This window comes from Plecotus auritus (assembly GCF_963455305.1).
Source record: "Plecotus auritus genome assembly, chromosome: 6".
NCBI lineage: Eukaryota > Metazoa > Chordata > Mammalia > Chiroptera > Vespertilionidae > Plecotus > Plecotus auritus.
In genome coordinates, this window is record NC_137773.1 from 169,000,749 (window position 1) to 169,014,165 (window position 13,417).

The following is a 13,417-nucleotide window of genomic DNA, read 5'->3' on the forward strand; positions in this document are numbered from 1 at the left end:
TTAATGGAAAATATAAAGGTGGTCGATGCTTCCGAACATCAAAGATACAACCCACCCCACCACCCTCCCGCCAGGGACAAATGGAGACCACTGCCTGGGCCAGCTCCTACCACAGCCTCACACACTGCATGGGAGACAGCAGAGCCCTCCCTCCCTTCTCTGTAGGCCAGCCCAGGGTCTGCCCAGCAGGCTTCGCTTCCCATCATCCAGGATTCAGAAGAGCTCCAAGCATATCTTAGCTTGGCCTTAGGCTCAAATATCGGAAGAGATCTGAACACAGGCCTTCAAGGAGGACCAGAGACTCTGAGCAATTATAAGCATTTTTCAAATATATTATGAGTTCAAGATACTCGGTAGGCTAAGCCAGGAAATAACCACTATTTAGAAGACTGCTTATTCACTTAGTTCTTCATTCCTTTACCAAATCTGCATTGAGTGCCACACAGCTGTAGGCACTGGGAACACGGCTGTGAACAAACACAAAGTCCCTTCTGTCCTGGCCCTTACGCACTGGCAGAGAAAAGGAGATAAGAAACCACAAACAATATACAATATGTGTAACAGTGGTTTTTCTGGAATCCAACCCATAGGTGGGGGCCCATCAGGACATCCAGCTGCGATTCAAAATTCAACTTAAACGTTCAAGTGCTTTTCTCCAAAGCTGAATTCCAGAAATGAACTCATGGAAGATGTTTCATGTTTTATCACGACTCAAAAGGTTGAGGTGACAGTGCATCAGATATTTATGATTTATGAATAAATAAACTTTCTTCCCTCTTGCATAACAGCATTTGAGAAGTGCTATAGTATTTTCATAACAGATCTTTCAAAACCAAGAAAGAAAGAAAGAAAGAAAGAAAGAAAGAAAGAAAGAAAGAAAGGAAGGAAGGAAGGAAGGAAGGAAGGAAGGAAGGAAGGAAGGAAGGAAGGAAGGAAGGAAGGAAGGAAGGAAGGAAGAAAGGGAGAGAGAAGGAGGGAGGGATTGAGGGAGGGGGGAAGGGAGAGAGGAAGGGAGGGAGGAAGGAAATGACACTCTAAGCTAGTGTTCTTTGATTCTCTCAGAATGTTTCCCACATCTACTAGGATTGGCCCCATTTCACAGAGGTACACGGATGTTGCCAACAGGGTTCATTGCAGGCTTATAAAAGCGAATTTCACACTCACATAAAATGGCATCACAGTGTTAGCATTTTACAAGTTGGTCTGCCAAGGTTCCTGACATACCAGTTCTCACTGTATTTAACACATCTCAACTTCTTTGGGGGTGAAATCAGAAACAGACTAAAAAAAAACAACAACTCCCTATCCATTGGGCTTGCCTATTTTAAAGTGAGTAGATGTGGCTATAGATATAATAGTGAACTATGTGAAATCAGTTGAATATCAGCAATTCCATATGACCAACCTAATATATAGACACTTTGTACAACTAAGGCAATTGCATTGATTATTAGGGGTTGGATGTCTACATAATTAGAACTACCTACAGGGTTCGTGGATTTTATGGTTCTCTTGCTAAGTCAGCATTTCCATGTCTTTGCAAACCAAAGAAAGCCAGTTTAACAGAGGGCACACAAGAGAGATGCCTGCCATCTCTCTCCTAGGCTGCATTCCCTAAGAACACAGTGGACCACCCTCTCAAACAAACAATGGCAAGGAGCAAATTATAAAAATACAAACTCACTCTAACTGTAGCCTCGCAAGCTTTTGCTTTGAATGATGGTTAGCCATTGTGACAAATGAAACAGCAAAGAATGCAAACAGCTCACCAACAGGAGCAATATGAAGGTCATTCTTCCACTTAAAATTCTAATCCTGTCTCTACAACTCACTTATTCTATGAACCAAATTACAAACAATGCATTTACAAACATGCTTTCTTAAAACATTTACATAATACCTGATTCACTAATAACCTCTAATAACCTTTCCTTTACACAAACCTTTCCTTTACATAGACTAGAGAATCCTGAAACCGATCTAGGTATATAAGAACTTCAAGTTCATAAAGAAAAAAAGAACAAGTAGATTACAAAGTGACAGATTATTCAAGGAATGGTGGGAAACCTCAAACATAAACCACAGTAAATCCCATATAAATTAAAGAATTTTTTTAAAAATACCATGAAACAGCCTTAGCTGGTTTGGCTCAGTGGATAGAGCGTCGGCCTGCGGACTGAAAGGTCCCAGGTTCGATTCTGGTGAAGGGCATGTACCTTGGTTGTGGGCACATCCCCAGTAGGAGGTGTGCAGGAGGCGGCTGATCGATGTTTCTCTCCCATCGATGTTTCTAACTCTCTATCCCTCTCCCTTCCTCTCTGTAAAAAATCAATAAAATATATTTAAAAAAATAATAATAATAATAAATAAATAAATAAGGTCAAGTGCTCTTTAAAAAAAAATACCATAAAACAAGACAGAAACATAAAGGGTAGGTAAAATATAGGGTTACAGTTGTTCATATGGAAATAATTAATAAATAAGAAATAAGAGGGGAGAAACCAAGATGGCGGCATAGGTAAGCACCTAAACTGCTGCCTCGCACAACAATTTCAAAACTACAACTAAAAGACAGAACGGACACCATCCAGAACCACAGGAAAGCTGGCTAAGTGGAAATTCTACAACTAGAAGGAAAGAGAGAATTGGAGGTACGGCAAAGGGTCTTTGTGCGCACAGAGAGGAAGGGCAGCTAAGAGCCTGGCTGGCTTTCTCTGGCGGGAGGGGGAAGGAAACCCCCAACGGCACTGAACCCCAGTTCCGACTGCACTGAACCCCAGTTCCAGGCGAAACCCCGTAGACCCAGGCTCATACAGGGGGAGTCTGGACTGTCAGGTAGAGAGAAAGGCACCCGGAGACTCGGAGACCTGAGGGAGCCGCGGGGGAGCCCCGGCAGGCAGGGGTCTGGAGACATGCGCGCCAATGTGCACAAAGGCTGCGGAGGTTGCCACAGGCTTTCCCTAGTGGAAGGGAGTCGGAAGCTCCTGACTGCACTGAACCCCAGTTCTGACTGCACTGAACCCCAGTTTCAGGTGAGCCCCTGGGGACCCACGCTCTTGCGGGGGGGAATCTGGACTCTCGGGCGGAGGCTCAGGAGCCGGGGAAGGCAGAGGTCTGGAGGCGCGCGCGCGCGCAAGGGCAAGGCTGACGGGAAGCCAAGACTGTCTGCTCCGCCCTCAGACTCCACCCCATCCAAGCTGAGCACAGAGGCTTTTGCAATTTGGCAAGTCTAATCCTATAAGGCTGTCTCCAGCACTGAACTTCTCCCATCGTAGACACAGCTGATCCTCACAGCCAACTGGCCTGGAGGTCAATTCCTCCCAGTGATACCAACAACAATCAAGACTTAACTTTAACAAGGCTGTACACATAGTCCACAAAGGGGTGCATCAAGAGTGTCCACCTCAGGTTAACTGGGGAGGCTAACCCACTGGGCCATATAGGAAACCTAGCACACAATGCTCCCCTACCAACTCAGGGAAGCAGTGAAAATGCAGCCACAAAGAAACAGATCACAAATGAAAGAAATGGAGGAAAACAAACGACTGGATATAGAATTCAAAACCACGGTTATAAGGCTTTTCAAGAATATCCTAGAAAAGGCTGATAAATATAACGAGACCCTTGAAGATATGAAAAAGGACCAACTAGAAATTAAACATACACTGACTGAAACAAAAAATATTATACAGAGACCCAACAACAGACTAGAGGAACACAAGAATCAAGTCAAAGAATTGAAATACAAAGAAGCAAAAAACACTCAACCAAAAAAGCAAAAAAAAAAAAAAAAAAAAAAAAAATCCAAAAAGTTGTAGATAGTGTAAGAAGCCTCTGGGACAACTTCAAGCGTACCAACATCAGAATTATCAGGGTGCCAGAAGAAGAAAGAGAGCAAGATACTGAAAACCTATTTGAAGAAATAATGACAGAAAACTTCCCCCACCTGGTGAAAGAAATAGACTTATAAGTCCAGGAAGTGCACAGAACCCCAAACAAAAGGAATCCAAAGAGGACCACACCAAGACACATCATAATTAAAATGCCAAGAGCAAAAAAGAGAGAATATTAAAAGCAGCAAGAGAAAAACAGTTAATTACCTACAAGGGAGCACCCATACGATTGTCAGCTGATTTCTCAACAGAAACTATGCAGGCCAGACGGGAGTGGCAAGAAATTTTCAGTGATGAATAGCAAGAACCTACAACCAAGATTACTCTACCCAGCAAAGCTATCATTCAGAATTGAAGGGCAGATAAAGAGCTTCACAGATAAGAAAAAGCTAAAGGAGTTCATCACCACCAAACCAGTATTATATGAAATGTTGAAAGGTATTCTTAAAGAAGAGGAAGAAGAAAAAAGTAAAGATAAAAATTATGAACAACAAACACATATCCATCAACAAGTGAACCTAAAAATCAAGTGAATTAAAAACCTGAGGAACAGAATAATCTGGTGAATATAATAGAATCAGGGGCATAGAAAGGGAGTGGACTGATAATTCTCAGGGGGAAAGGGGTATGGGGGGTTTAGGAAGAGACTGGACAAAAATCATACACCTATGGATGAGGACAGTGCGGGGGGGGGGGGGGGGAGGTAAGGGCAGAAGGTGGGGTGGGAACCAGGTGGAGGGGAGCTATGGGGGGAAAAAGGAGAAACAATTGTAATAATCTGAATAAAGATTTAATTAAAAATAAATAAATAAATAAAATAAAAAATAAAAAAATAAAAAATAAAATAAAAACAGGAGTGCCTCCAAGATTTGGAAGGCAACCTTGTAATGTGATATATTATTATTCAAGAACTATCATTATTATGGAAGCATTAATCCTATTGCCTAAATACAGCCTGTATATTTTCCTTGAAAAAAAAAAAAAAAAGGAAATAAGAATAAACTGTGTTGCGTACTCACAACTGTAAACCTACCTTTGCCCCACCCTGTGGATAAGTACTTAGTAATTCTTTACAAAGTGCAGGATGTTCTGTCCCGAGAATAAAGCAATGGAAGAATTCAGAAAGAAAAATATTAATAATCTCTCTTAAAATCTAAAACATCTGTATATCAAAAACACCATTGACAAAAAAAGAAAGCAAAAAATAAGCTGAGAGGATACTACAAAAACTGCAACAAAAAAGCTTATCTTAATCTATAGAGTCACATGTGAGAAGAGAAATATTAAAAACCTAATTTTAAGAATGAGTAGAGGAAAAAAGAGAAGAGTAAATACAAATGGCTAATAAATATATGGAAAAAGATCAACTTTACAACTAATCAAAAATGCAAATTAAAACAACAATGAAATATTTTGCTTATCAGGTTGGCAAAAACCTGTTAAACCAAAAAAAATGTGTATGGGCAGTGCCCTCGGCGGGCCCGGATTGACTGTTTTGGACAGAACAGACCCAAGGACGCCCCTTCTTCCAGCCTCCAGCCACCCTCCTGCGTCTCATCCAGTCACCAACTTCAGAACCACCTCCGGAACCAGCCAACACACCGGGTTTTCTTCTACCTTAACTCCTTATTGCCGAACAACCATGAGCTCCCAAATTCATCAGAATTCTTTCACCGAGGTGGAGGCTGCGGTCAACACCTGGCCAACCTGCATCTGTGGGCCTCCCACCTACCTCTCTCTCGGGGCTTCTATTTCAACCCTGACGATGTGGCTCTCGAGGGCGATGTGGCTCTTGAGGGCGATGTGGCTCTCGAGGGCATGGGCCACTTCTTCCCAGAGTTGGCGGAAAAGAAGCACGAGGGCGCTGAGCATCTCTTAAAGTTGCAAAACCAGCGCAGCGGCCGCGTTCTCTTCCAGGACGTGCTGAAGCCTCCCAGGATGAGTGGGCAAAACCCAGGACGCCCTGGAAGCCGCTGGCCGGGAGAGGAACCTGAAGCAGGCCCTTGTGGAGCTGCATGCCCTGGGTTCTACCTGCACGGACCCTCATCTCTGCGACTTCCTGGAGAACCACTTCCTGGATGAGGAGGTGAAACTCATCAAGAAGATGGGCGACACATGAGCAGGCTGGCCCGCCCCAGACTGCACTGGGTGAGAATCTCTTCGAAAGGCTCACCCTCAAGTATGAAGGGCTCACCCTCAAGCACGACCAGGAGCCTTTAGAGCCCAGAGGCCTTTCAGAGGCCCCTCTGCATTCCCCTGGTGTCTGGCTTTTATCTGAGCCTCTTACCAAAACTACTAGCCATTCTTTTAGCCACGCTGAAGTCCTCTCCCATGCATTGGACCAAATGAAACAATAAAGCTTTTTGCAGGAAAAAAGAAACGTGCGTAGCTCAGTGGTTGAGCATTGACCTATGAACCAGGAGGTCACGGCTCAATTCCCAGTCAGGGCACATGCCCGGGTTGTGGGCTCGATCCCCTGTGTGGGGCGTACAGGAGGCAGCTGATCAATGATTCTCTCTCATCACTGATGTTTCTCTCTCTCTCTCTCCCTCTCCCTTCCTCTCTGAAATCATAAATGTGCATTTTTATATAGTGCTGGTGGGTATGTAAATTGATTCTACCTCTCTGGGGAGCAATACGGGAAAATGCGTCAAGACTCAAAGAAAAGTTCAGACCCTTTGTGTTAGCAGCCTTGGGCAAACTACGGCCCGCGGGCCGGATCCGGCTGTTCTATCCGGTTCTCTTGCTCTCCCCTCCACTCCTTTACTTTGAATTTATATTAGTTCACACAAACACTCCATCCATGCTTTTGTTCCGGCCCTCCGGTCCAGTTTAAGAACCCATTGTGGCCCTCGAGTCAAAAAGTTTGCCCACCCCTGTGTTAGAGGGTCCTCAAGACTTAGCACATAGTATACTCAGGGCTATGATTTCTTTTAATACTTTGTTTCTCTTCTTTTTTTTAAATATATTTTTATTGATTTCAGAGAGGAAGGAAGAGGGAGAAAGAGAAACATCAAGATGAGAGAGAATCATTGATCGGCTGCCTCCTGCACACCCCACACTGGGGACTGAACCCACAACCCAGGCATGTGCCCTGGCCTGGAACAGAACCAGGACTTCCTGGTTCATAGGTCCATGCTCAACCACGGAGCACACTGGCCAAGCAGGGCTATGATTTCTTATAGAACTTTCGGAGCTCAGCCGAGTTCCCTTCCTTTACTTCCCAGGCCCTGCTCTCTGCCACTCACCACCGAAGCACTGCCTCTTCCTGACCAGGACAGCCGTTTTATTAGAGGACTATGCCCATAGGGTAAGTGTGAAAGGTGTGGCCTGTGTGTTGCATTTATGATCAGCATGGCACCTTCCTTCCTCATCTCGGTCTTATCTAGTTCTTTACCCAGACGTCTGGAATCTTGTCTCTTCTTCCACCATATTCGGTAATCCTCCCCGCTTCACGTGGGGCTTAAGGTTCAGTTTGATGAGAATGGTGGGAGTAGTGGCATGTACCCATGGAGGGAGGGCCTGAGAACTGGACCCAAACTGACAACCGTTTATGGACAGAGAAACCTAGATGACAGGCAAAGCAACAGAACACATAGAGGAAGCATGTGAAGGCATTTGGGTGCACCTAAAAGAAGGTGTGTGAGAATGTACCTGGGGAAATGAATCTTAATGGACCACGTTTGGAGACCAAACACAAATCCTACTACTAATAAGGTAGATCTGGGCTTTTGCAACTACTTATTTCCTGTATGACCTCAGGCAAATGAGTTCGTGTCTGGAACCTCAGCTTCTCCTTAAGACGAGGGGTTAAACCCAAATGATCGCTGAGGCCCTTCGAGCCCTGACATGCTGTGGGCCAGAGAGGCACTGGATGGCTTTTCACCGAGTCCAAACCCCCAGCCCAGGGAGCAAAGATCCAGGCACCAACTGGGGCAGGGGAGCGGCGGGAGAGGAACTGGAGTACAAACCTATGTGCACACGTGCGCTTTTCAGGGGAAGGGTCCAGAGCTGTCGGCGGGGTCTATCGCTCAAAGAGCCTGACAAGACCCAGATCTCAGAGACTCTCCCAGCGAATCTGAGACTTTTCCAGTTCGGAAATGGCTCGGCTCCGAGACCACCTAACCCAGTCTGCAGCTTCCCTTCCTGCTCCCAGCAATTCGGAACCTCCCGGTCCGGGGAGAGGAGATCGGGCCTCGTCTCTTGTCCCGCTGGCCCCGCTCAGGGGTTTACCTGCTCACAGGTTCTGGCCTGTGCGGCGCCTTATGCTTCGGTTCCCACCTTAGGCGAACACGACCCGGCCAGTCTCCATGGGCGCCGCCATGTTGGCAGAACAACAACTTTATCGATAGCGACTGCTACAGTCACAGACAGGCGGGGGCGGGGCCGGGTTGGTGCAACTTGTACTCTCCGACTCCTGCAGCCCGTGGGGCGGGGCTGTCCGCGCGGCAGCCCCAGGCTCTGCTCCTCAGCCCCAGGGAGCGCCCCGCCGTCCTAAGCCCCGCCCCCAGCCCTAGGCTCCGCCCCGTCGCCCAAGGCACCGCCCCTCATTCCTAGGGACCGCCCCAAGCCCCGTCCTCCACCTCCTGTCTCCCATCAGGAAACTCTGGACACCTTGGAGGTCAAATTCTTTTATATATATATATTTTTTAATTGATTTCAGAGAGGAAGGGAGAGAGAGAAACAATGAGAGAAAATCACTGAACAGCTGCTTCCTGCAAGTCCCATACTGGGGACTGAGCAGGCAACCCAGATGGGGAATCTAACGGTGACCTCCTGGTTCATGGGTCCATGCTCAACCACTTAGCCTCACCAGCCGGGTGGGGATCAAATTCTTTTTTTTTTTTATCTTTAGTGTTGAAAGTATTACATATGTCCCCTTTTTCCCCCATTGACCTCTCCCACCCCCCTTCCACCCACACGGGGGTCCAACTCTTAACAAATGCAGCAGACCTATGAGAGCCATCAGTTTAGTGGCCCCAGAATAAACGGGGTATATAAAGAGCACTGGAGGAGTCCTGAGGTCAGGTTCAAATCCCAGCTACAGCCCCCTCCGGGCTTGGTCAGGTCTCTCACCCCTTTGATACCGGGCCAGAGGATGGTTAAGGCATCTTCTTCCCCCATATTCCGTGACCTTCTAGCCCTGGGAGGGGAATTACCCAGCCTAGATTGGAGGTAAAGCGAACTTCCTCAGGTGATAGCTGGCTGGGAGTCAGGAAAGCATGATACCTGACCCACTTTCCAGAGGAGTTTGTTTCCCACCCTGCAACCTCCCCACTGGGGCAAGTGTTTCTTGCTATTAATAAATCAATGAATCGATGAGTGAGTTGCAAAGATAAAACCTGTTTAAAAGAGGTTTTGAGCCCTAACCAGCTTGGCTCAGTGGATAGAGCGTCAGCCTGCGGACTGAAGGGTCCCAGGTTTGATTCCGGCCAAGGGCACATGCCTGGGTTGCCGGCTCAATCCCCAGTAAGGGGTGTGCAGGAGGCAGCCTATCAATGATTCTCTCTCATCATTGATGTTTCTATCTCTCTCTCCTTCTCCTTCCTCTCTGAAATCAATAAAGAAATTTTAAAAATTAAAAATAAAATAAAAGAGGTTTTGAAGAAATGTGGGCAATCAGGAATGCTGAAACGAATTTGCTAATTGTGCAAAGGGGCTGATAGCCTACGGGACAAGTAAAATGAATGTTTGGGAGCCATCTTTTGCTTCAGGGCTGAAATCAATTAAACAAAATTCATCCCATTACTATTCGTATTTCACATCTACTCTTACAGAGCTGGATAAAAGACAAGCAAATTGTACATGCCTATAACACCAGTTAATCCCAGACCAGCACTCCACCAGACACACGGTAATCTTTCACTAATGCCCAAGTCTTTAAGAGTTTCCTGACATTTCAAAATGCAAATGCTTTGTTACTCAAAGTGCAATCTCCAGACCAGCATGTCTTACCTGGGAACTTGCTAGAAATGGAGAATCTCAGACACCACCCCAGACCTACTGAATCAGACGCTGCATTTTAATAAAATCCTCGGGGGATTCTTAGGCAGACTGAAGTTTGAGACTCATTTTCTTAGAATGTGAGAATTAGAAAGGATCTTGAGAACACTCTAGTCCAGCCTGCTCATTTTACAGATGAATAAACTGAGGCCCAACGGAGCTGACTGTCTAGCTCAGGGGTGAGGGACCTTTATTCTGCCAACGGCCATTTGGATATTTATACCATTCGAGGGCCATACAAAATTATCAACTTAAAAATTAGCCTGCTATATTTGGTCAAACATTTCATTAACTCACCCCTAATGACTTGGCAGGGCCAGACCAGTTGATTTCCCAGGCCTTAGACAGCCCTTGGTCTAGACGTCCCCCAACCCTGGTCTAGCTCAAGTTCATAGCAAGTTAGTAAAAGGTCTGTTATTCAAACAGGGTCTCTTAGCCTACTAGAATATTGGCAGTACCTTTCCAAAATTGCACAATGGAAGATCATTAGGAGCTTTAAAAAACTTCTAGTCCAATACTCTCACTTCAAAGGTGAGGACCCTGAGGCCCAGAGATTGGATCCAGCTTGCTAAGGTCACATAGATGCTTAATTTGAACTGATACCATGGAAACATGCACTCTCACATTAACAGGCTAGTTAACCTTCCCGTATGTCACGCTGCATCCATGCATAACTAAAGGGCCCTTTCTCTAATTTCCCCCAAACACTAAGGTCTAAGTAGCCTCTACCCTTATTTTGGTTCGAAATCTCCTTTCTCTTACGAATTAAAACATTGACGTTTCTGGGAGATTATTTCAAATGGAATTTTTTTAAAAGTCACTTGCTTTACTGGAAAGTTTCTATTTTTACATCAAAGAAGACAGCACCATGAAAGTAAATCCCTTTCCCTCTTAAAGAGCTTACTGCAAAGACACATTATTAAATGAAAGAGACAAATTGCTGGGCTGTGTAGGAAGGTATCCCATTTTTTTATTTTTAAAAGGAAAGGAAATAAAAGCAATACATCTGTTAGTGTATGCAATAGAAAGAACTAGAAAAATATTTCCCAAACCAGCGGTCGCCAACCGGTGGTCCGTGGACCACGGCTGGTCTGTGAGGTCCAAAAGGTTGGTGACCGCTGTCCCAAACTATTTCCTGTGACAATTCAAGGGACAGTGGGGTCCTAAGGGCCTTTTTGTCTCTTTATGATAGGTTTCAGTGTCCCTTTTGCTATTAGCTTGTGTGGTAGGCTGAGTGATGGCCCCAAAGATATATAGGTTCGAATCCCTGGAACCTTATATGGCAAAGAGACTTTGCAGATGTGATTAAGTGAAGAATCTTGATGTGAGAAGATTGATTATCCTGGTGGGCCCCAAAAGCAATCTCAAGTGTCTTTATAAGAGAGAGGCAGGGGAAATTCGAGACAGAAGAAGAGGCGACGTGACCACTTTAACAAATGTCGTGGATAATTTTCATTAACAGTTCTTGCTGACCTGGAAGCTAAGCCTAGCACTGATGGGCCAAAAGACTCATGATGATCTTGGCATGTATCCCCCAGCGGTCAATCACCAAGAAAATGGAAGTAGATGCCCTTCTGAAAGTTGCCACAAAGCAATCTTGGCCTTGAGCAGCCTGGAGTAATATCAGTATTTTCCTAAGAACCTGATATTAAAAAGTACTCATTTGGGGCACCCCTTCCTGGATACAAACTTAGATGAAAGTAACCTCTTCTGTTGACTTCTAATAAATTTTTGTGGTTTTTCCTCAAAAAATGACTTTACAGTTCCTGAGTGTACATGAAAAAAACCATTTGGAGCAACTCACAGGACAATTATGCTTGGACACAGAGCCAGACCTTGGGATTAAGCCTTTAATCTATTCATTATAGGGAAGAAAAAAATCCTTCCCATTGTTGCAAATCTTCTTAGGCCTTGTGATGGCTTCTGGAAAAAGATAATCCTATTTGAAGAAATACTGAAGGTATAAAACAGTTGTGTTACATCTGACCTGAATGAAAAAGGCAGAATTAATTATTGTGGGTCTGAAAGTGGGCTCTAGGTAACATATGTTTACTTGCAAATATATGAAATGTATCTTGTTCATCTTTTGGATATCTGCAATTTTAATACATAAACGTTCATAAGATCCTATCCAACATCTCTGCCATTAACTTGGCATTTTATCAAACCACCTTTTGACATCTCTTGTATTCTTGTAGAGTTAATTAGCCCTTGACTTTATGTGCACGATATCTCTCTTCCTAAGGAGACAGTAAATTAATTAAGTCAATGATCTTGCTCCTCTGATCCTGGATGAGCACTATTGTTTTATATACAGGGGACAGAAAATCATGTGTCACTCCCAAAATCTAGTTTAGTGTTTTATAGCCCAAATTCTATGGCAGACAGAGAGCATTCACCTTAGTTTCCTACTCTGCTCAATGTGTGAGGGGTAGGGCCTGTGTATGGAATGAATTTAACAAGTGCTAGGCACGTGGAAGGGCTTAGGAACTGGTGGGTCCACAGCCATGATAACGATAATGTCACTGCCCCCTCAATATCCTGCAGTGGCTAGGATTTATCAGAGCATCCTTCACCTGACAGTGGCTTCCCAGTGACGAACGACAAACACACCCCAAGTAGAGAGGATGGTGCCAAACATGTATACTTTTCCTACCAGCCACCTTTCAGAACAATCAGGATCTGTGTTTGAGGAGCAGCCTGGAGTCCCTTCTTTCTCATCTCCTCTTTTCCCTCCCTCCACAGTCCCTGTAGTCTTTATGACCTTTCAGGTCCCTCCCCCTCCCCCATAAAGGTTCTAAATCTATAAGACAAGCCAGCCTTTCTCTTCCTAATTGATTGCCTTTCATAGCAGAACTTCACATTCTTATGGCGAATGATCTCCTTCTCACCCTTCCCATCCAGGTACAAGATGAGAAGATTAAAGGAGGAGAAGGCACTGAAAATTCTGGCTGACCAGACTTATAACAACAACAAAATCACCATCACTCTCACCATTGTCATCACCTAAATTCTGTACCCGGAGCCCAGCAGGAAAGGAGGAAGGGAGGGGGAAGGAAGAAAAAGGAGCTGAGCTGGATTCAAGAGCTTGACCACAGAAGAAGGAAGAGGAGGAGGAGCAGGAGGAGGAGGAGGAGGAGGAGGAGGAGGAGGCAGAGAAGAAGTTGAAATGAGAAGAAGACTGTAGAGAAGAAAGAGGAGGAAGCCTCAGGGTGGGGCAGGAGTGAGATATAGGCCCAGGATGGGGAAATGCCATTCTAGAGTCCCCAGGGTTGAAAACAGAAGATGACACCACCACAACAAAGTTTATCAGTCAACTGAACAGTCCCCAGAATGCGAAGAAAGATAACAGCCCTCAATCATGGACATCTTGTTACAGGCCAGGAACTGTGCCAAGCTGGGTGGCAGCAACCAAGCTGTTTCACCTGCCCAACCCTCAGGCTCCTCATCTGTACAGCGGAAGGCGCAGCACCTAGCTCACAGATTCTTGTAAGGATTAAGCTAGAGAACAGGTGTAAAGC

At 45.2% G+C, this 13,417-nt stretch overlaps 1 protein-coding gene and 1 pseudogene across 3 annotated transcripts in view; one reads left to right on the forward strand and one right to left on the reverse strand.

Annotated features, from left to right (window-relative positions):
• Positions 1-8,241, reverse strand: part of LARS2 (leucyl-tRNA synthetase 2, mitochondrial) — a 114,592-nt gene extending 106,351 nt beyond the window's left edge. For both annotated transcript variants that reach the window (XM_080676625.1, XM_080676624.1), the window contains exon 1: positions 8,127-8,241. The gene's annotated coding sequence lies outside the window, so the exon portion shown is untranslated. The remainder of the gene's footprint in view (positions 1-8,126) is intronic.
• On the forward strand, positions 5,536-6,012 carry LOC308251878 (ferritin light chain-like; annotated as a pseudogene). The gene has a single exon. The product of its transcript is annotated as a ferritin light chain-like (transcript).
• Positions 8,242-13,417: the final 5,176 nt, after the last annotated feature.